Raw genomic sequence first — 6,742 nt, 5'->3', positions numbered from 1 at the left:
CCCTCAAGCCAACTCTAGAACTAATAAATTAGGGAACGGGGCAAGCTATAATTACGATGGCGCCATCTATGCAAACCTTTGACAGTTGCCAACCCCAGCGTGAGCGATGTTCAAGTTCGTATCAAAATAAGATCAAAACCTTAACAAATTGTCAGCACTGAATTGGGCTCCGTGTGGAATTAGTTCCCGACAGATATGCATCAACATGTTCTAGTTACGTATGTAAATAACTACATCTTTGAACATATTCCTCTGTAGCAAGTAACGAACACTTCGTTTCCTTCGGTAACCACGATATGAGCAAGAATTGTATCTTCCATATTCATACCACTTTTTCGTTAGGAAAATATGTACGTATTTGAGTACGTTACATATTCATACCACTTTTTCGTTAGGAAAATATGTACGTATTTGAGTACGTTACATATTTTAATAGTGACGCGGGGCCGGCGCTATTATCAAAGCTTACGGAATACATTGAACGCATCGTCTAGAGTTTGTGAGATCTCATTTCAGATGAAAAAAAGTCAGACTCAGAATAAAAAAAGAGCGAGTTGATGTTTATTGTTTAGTGTATAGGCAGGCGTGGCTCACTCCGCGATTTTTTTGCTTTGCTACAGGTAGCTAAAAGTACATCCGTTCCACACCAATTTTGGGGAAAGCCATACGTGGCGCTGTCGCCACCTAGCGGCCATATCTGTGGTGATCGTAACAGACGCGTTTTGTTAGAGAGTGAGTCTTCTGTACCTAGTACTATTATTTATTCTGTGTTAATTAGTTTAATTACAATTTGTAGCAACGAAAACTAGTACCAGACAATTAAGTTACCTTAATGTTCATACCATTCTAGTTCATGTAATATAAGCATGTCGTTTTAAGGATGACTCACGTTAAACCGGGCCGAGTCCAGGCCGGAGCTTCCTTTCTATGACTTGACAGGTGATCTCGTGATGATTTCCATAGAAAACGATGCGCTGGAAGCTGCGGTCCGAACACGGCCCGGTCTAACGTGACTCATCCTTTAACATACGTGAATTCAATTGTATGGGGGTGGCTTCTTGACAATTCTGAAGCAGTTGATTTTTGCTACGATAGGTAGGTAGGTACTTTTCGTCAAAAGTTTGCCGACCGAATTGTAATGATGGTACTTGTTACAGGTCTCCTCCAATATGTTGCCTTAAAGATGGTAGTAGGTGTAAAGACAGATACAGGTCTCCAGATCAACTGTATACTGGTTCACGTAAAGCGATGGTGCGCTACGAGAGTGACATGGCCGCGGTGGATGCGTGCTATAAGGACGGATGTTGTTTGTATTCAGCGACGCCCGCGGCGACACAGCGAGGGCTGCCACAAACATGTTGCTTTACAGATGGTTAGTATATGTAATGACAGTGTTACAGGTCTCCAGGTCAACTGTATACTGGCTCACGTATAGCGAGGGTGCGCTACGCGAGTGACAGGGCCGCGGTGGATGCGTGCTATCAGGACGGATGTTGTTTGTATTCAGCGACGCCCGCGGCGACACAGCGAGGGCTGCCACAAACATGTTGCTTTACAGATGGTTAGTATATGTAATGACAGTGTTACAGGTCTCCAGGTCAACTGTATACTGGTTCACGTAAAGCGAGGGTGCGCTACGCGAGTGACAGGGCCGCGGTGGATGCGTGCTATCAGGACGGATGTTGTTTGTATTTAGCGACGCCCGCGGCGACACAGCGAGGGCTGCCACAAACATGTTGGTTTACAGATGGTTAGTATAATATGTAATGACAGTGTTACAGGTCTCCAGGTCAACTGTATACTGGCTCACGTGTAGCGAGGGTGCGCTACGCGAGTGACAGGGCCGCGGTGGATGCGTGCTATCAGGACGGATGTTGTTTGTATTCAGCGACGCCCGCGGCGACACAGCGAGGGCTGCCACAAACATGTTGCTTTACAGATGGTTAGTGTATGTAATGACAGTATTACAGGTCTCCAGGTCAACTGTATACTGGCTCACGCAAAGCGAGGGTGCGCTATGCGAGTGACAGGGCCGCGGTGGATGCGTGCTATCAGGACGGATGTTTTTTGTATTCAGCGACGCCCGCGGCGACACAGCGAGGGCTGCCACAAACATGTTGGTTTACAGATGGTTAGTATATGTAATGACAGTGTTAAAGGTCTCCAGGTCAACTGTATACTGGCTCACGTATAGCGAAGGTGCGCTACGCGAGTGACAGGGCCGCGGTCGATGCGTGCTATCAGGACGGATGTTGTTTGTATTCAGCGACGCCCGCGGCGACACAGCGAGGGCTGCCACAAACATTTTGCTTTACAGATGGTTAGTGTATGTAATGACAGTATTACAGGTCTCCAGGTCAACTGTATACTGGCTCACGCAAAGCGAGGGTGCGCTATGCGAGTGACAGGGCCGCGGTGGATGCGTGCTATCAGGACGGATGTTTTTTGTATTCAGCGACGCCCGCGGCGACACAGCGAGGGCTGCCACAAACATGTTGGTTTACAGATGGTTAGTATATGTAATGACAGTGTTACAGGTCTCCAGGTCAACTGTATACTGGCTCACGTATAGCGAGGGTGCGCTACGCGAGTGACAGGGCCGCCGTGGATGCGTGCTATCAGGACGGATGTTGTTTGTATTCAGCGACGCCCGCGGCGACACAGCGAGGGCTGCCACAAATATTTTCGTTAACAGATCTTACCTAGGTACATATATTTACATTACCGAACATTGATTTATTTAGCATTTTTTTTAATAGTTTTTACAAATTGGTGGACATACGCCGAAATCACAAACAATACCCTCCCAAGTGGTCCCTTATTTATTTCTTAACAATTGGATAACATTTTTACAAGCTTTTATTTAGGTACTTGATCTGTTGTCTCTCTGTAATCAAATTTTGCAAGTTAATTCAAAATTCGACCCAATTCCTTCCCGATAAAACTCAAAATTTACATATATAAATGTAAGTCGAAACCTAGTCATAAGAACTCTATGATAAAACAACGCAACCGAACAGTGTTCGGGCTTCTAGAATTGTCTCGATGAGAATTAGTTGCCTCTGGTAATAAAAGTACAGTCAGCGATAAAATAGTGTATCAAAAATGATTTTATATTGCCAAAAACTTATTTTTTTAATAATATTAATATAATTTGTTTTGATAAGAAGCAGCCCTGGTTCCAGATGAAAGTCTGAGCTGGGTACAAATCACAAACAAGTTGTATAGCGAAATTATATGTTTTTCAAGTGAACATCACTGCGCTGCGCTGGAAATATTTTTAACGGAGAATTCTGTATTATTTTTCTGGCCAGATAATTAGTGGAGAAACTACGAAACCACAATTAAAAATAATGTTAAAAATAAATAGTAAATACTAACAAATGTTAGTGGCTTTACTTGGAGTGTTGTAAACTTAGTCTCCTCAGACAATACCCCCTATATCGAATACCTATTTATGATTAATTTAAACTACTTTTTGCGGCAGGCTTTCTAAAGTATGGGATGATTTCAAAAACTATGAATACTGTTTCTGAGCAAAAACTACATGTTGTTGACTAATATTTAAATTGTAAAACTTGTTTAAAAAAACACTAGCAGAGCGTGGTTTCGATCCACGGACCTCTGGGTTATGGGCCCAGCACGCTTCCACTGCGCCACTCTGCTTGATGCTTGTGTTGCCAAATTTAGCTAACACCTAACGCGCAACGCAACCTGTTTAGTACGGGACTACGGGTGTACTTTACTCCTGATAGATCGGGAGGCAGCTATCTGCTAGGGCGAGATAACAATACCTACCTATTATAATCACCTACTTTCTAAGAATACAATGGTTAGGAGCCGAGCTACTTAATCACCAAAGGCGGCGCGAAAAAAAATGGTACTAGCAACATTTACTTAAAATTTATTTCAATTTAATAAACTATAAAAATCATTTGAATTAACTGGTGTTAGGATTGCAAACGCGCGGATATATTATGTCAAATCGAACCTTTAATAACATTACAGTACTTATGAGTCAACGCACTCAAGGCACTCAAGGCACGCGTCTTCATAGGATCTATATAGAATACAAAACATGACTAAGTCGGTTTTATTCACAGTAAATTCACGGTAATTATCTTATAAAATATATGTAATTGTAGGTACCATACCTGGTACCTATATGTAATACTGTGTGTAGCTAGTAATATACCCCCTGGTCCGACCTCCTAGCCAGATTTGGTAACCGGCTTCCAAATGGGAAATGTAGTTTCCCGTCTCGTAGCCATTTATGAAATGGGAAAGTCATTCCATCTCGTACTTGGATTTCGTAACTGGCGTGGCTTATTTTTGAATTTTATATATATATTTTTTTAATTTTTAATAGGTAAGGGATTCACATTATTATTTAGTTTAGCCTTGGAGTAATTAATTTTAAGCTTAACTTATACGCGATTAAGTCCAGTTAAAGTAAATAATAACGGTTTGTGATTCCACAAGGTATTCCAGTTACTCGTATCTTTGAACTGGGATTAAATATTCCTCACATTTTGAAGCTAGCTACCGAATCTGGTTATGCGGTGGCACTAATGCAGGTAGGCCTGAGGTAGGCTACTTTACGGATTATCAAATATTTACCTAACACCGTCAACTCGCTTTAAATATTAGGAATATTTATTACCTATAACCAGGCACTCCGCAATTTCGTCGCTTTGCTAAAAGTGCATCCGTTCGGCCCCAATTTTGGGGTTTGCCATAAGCTGCGCGTGGCGCTGTCGCCACCTAGCGGCCATATCTGTGCTGATCGTAACAGACGCGTTTTGTTAGAGAGTGAGTCTTCTGTACTTAGAACTATTATTTATTCTGTGCTATAACTAGCAATGCACGCACGAGAACTTTCCAAAGTTGCGAAACTTTCCACATGAGAATTTCTCGGTAACTTCTGAGAATGTTCTCGAGAACGAGAATTTATTTATTTATCGTTGTTTATACCATGAATATTCACGATAGTTTAGGTGTAGTCCTTACCCCCAGAAAATTCCGACTTTTGGTCGTCCGCTTCCGGTCAGAAAAATGTATGACGGCCCGGCCAAACGGTCAGACTTAGGTGGGGGGTGCTCGACCAAATATCATAGAGGGACCCTGGCAGTTTTTGACGCCGCCATTTTTTTTCAATATGGCCGACTTTTTTTTTAACTTTTTTAATTTTGTCCTAGCGCGCTGATATTTTGGTCACGGAATCTCGGGGTCCCCTAGATACCTATGGAAAAATTTTTTTTGGAAAAATGCTACAATTGCGGGAAAACTGGCCACTTTTATTTTGTATGGCAACTTTTAAACGGTGCGTGATATGTGGGGGGTGCTCGACCAAATGTCATAGAGGGCCCCGAGACAAAACAAACTGCATTAAAAAAAACAATATGGCCGACTTTTTTTTTTAATTTTTTCAAGTTGGTCCGAGCGCGCTGAGATTTGGCATGGCGGGAGATAGAGGCCTCTAGATTCTAATGAAACAAAAACTTTTTTTGGAAAAAATTGTCGAAAGTCGAAATGTTCTCTGAAATACAGTGAGAATTTAAGCAATTTATTGGTAAACTTATCACATCAACAAAATAGCTAACTGTAATAGGCAATAATATATGCATAATAACATTTAGTTTTAAGTTATGCCTATTTAAACTTTATTTCAAGTATATTCTCTTGTTTAAACAATAATTTCCATGTTGCAGGAATGTTCTGAGAACATTCTCGAGAACGTTTCCGCTTTTTGGGAATGTTCTGCAATTTGTACATTGCTAGCTATAACTCCATTTACTTGCTAGTTAAATGTCTTCGAAAGCAGGCACGTGCGGAGATTAACGCCCTCACTTCTCCCATCATTGTCTATGTTAACTCGATCTATGCTCGCTCTGCCGATTCTGCGTACAATGGCGGGCCTCAATACCTCATATTAGGGACACGACATCGCACGGGTAGTCTTAAGATTTCGATTCCAATCGCTACAAACACTTCACCTAAGGTGACGCAGGGACCCTATTTAACTCGAGAATGTGACAGAACGTGACGTGGGTGAGATAATTCGTTTAGTGATACGAGTAAGCGATGCATGTCACTGTAATGTCGCCTTATCTTTTTATAGGTTCTAGCTAGAAATCGCTATTTGCTAATTTAATGCGAACCTTCTTGATAGGTTAAGGATGTAAATAATCAAGATTAAATTAGTTGAATATGAAGCATCATATCATAATCGTTTCAACGCAGTTGGATAGGGCTTTGGGTTTTCAGAAGTTAAGGCGACTCGTCTGCTCGTTTAGCCCCCTCCAGACTATGCGCGTGAATCGCGGGCGAAGCCGCGAACGCGAGTGTGGAGTCGATTTCGCTGTCTGCGAAAATCGACGCCACTCTCACGTTCGCGGCTTCGCGCCGCGATTCGCGCACGAGTGTGGAGGAGGCTTTTGATAACTCATTAAAAAATATATTGGTCATAATTTGTGGTCCCAAATTATCACAAAACTAGCCCCATGGGAGATCCGCAGTTTTGAAGGCAGTACCACATGGCCCTGTACTATAACGGATCGTAACAGTGTATTGCCATGGTGCCGTCAGTTTCCCGTAGGACTTGAATCTTGTTATAACCCGAGAAGTTTTACGTAAAGGTGCGGCCAAACTTAGTGTAATCGGATTCTAAAAGTGGGTAGGAAGAGTCCGGGAGATTTGACATATTTTTTTGCATGCATTTGTCATGCCCGAATGGGTCGTT

At 42.2% G+C, this 6,742-nt stretch overlaps 1 non-coding gene across 1 annotated transcript; it reads right to left on the bottom strand.

The window, feature by feature from the left end:
- Positions 1–3,594: 3,594 nt before the first annotated feature.
- Positions 3,595–3,666, bottom strand: Trnam-cau (transfer RNA methionine (anticodon CAU)). Its single transcript has one exon. It is a non-coding gene; the product is annotated as a tRNA-Met (tRNA).
- Positions 3,667–6,742: the final 3,076 nt, after the last annotated feature.

This window comes from Cydia fagiglandana, chromosome 2 (genome assembly GCF_963556715.1).
Source record: "Cydia fagiglandana chromosome 2, ilCydFagi1.1, whole genome shotgun sequence".
Classification (NCBI taxonomy): domain Eukaryota; kingdom Metazoa; phylum Arthropoda; class Insecta; order Lepidoptera; family Tortricidae; genus Cydia; species Cydia fagiglandana.
Note: the sequence above shows the minus strand (reverse complement) of the source record. Positions and strands in the feature narration are given on the sequence as shown.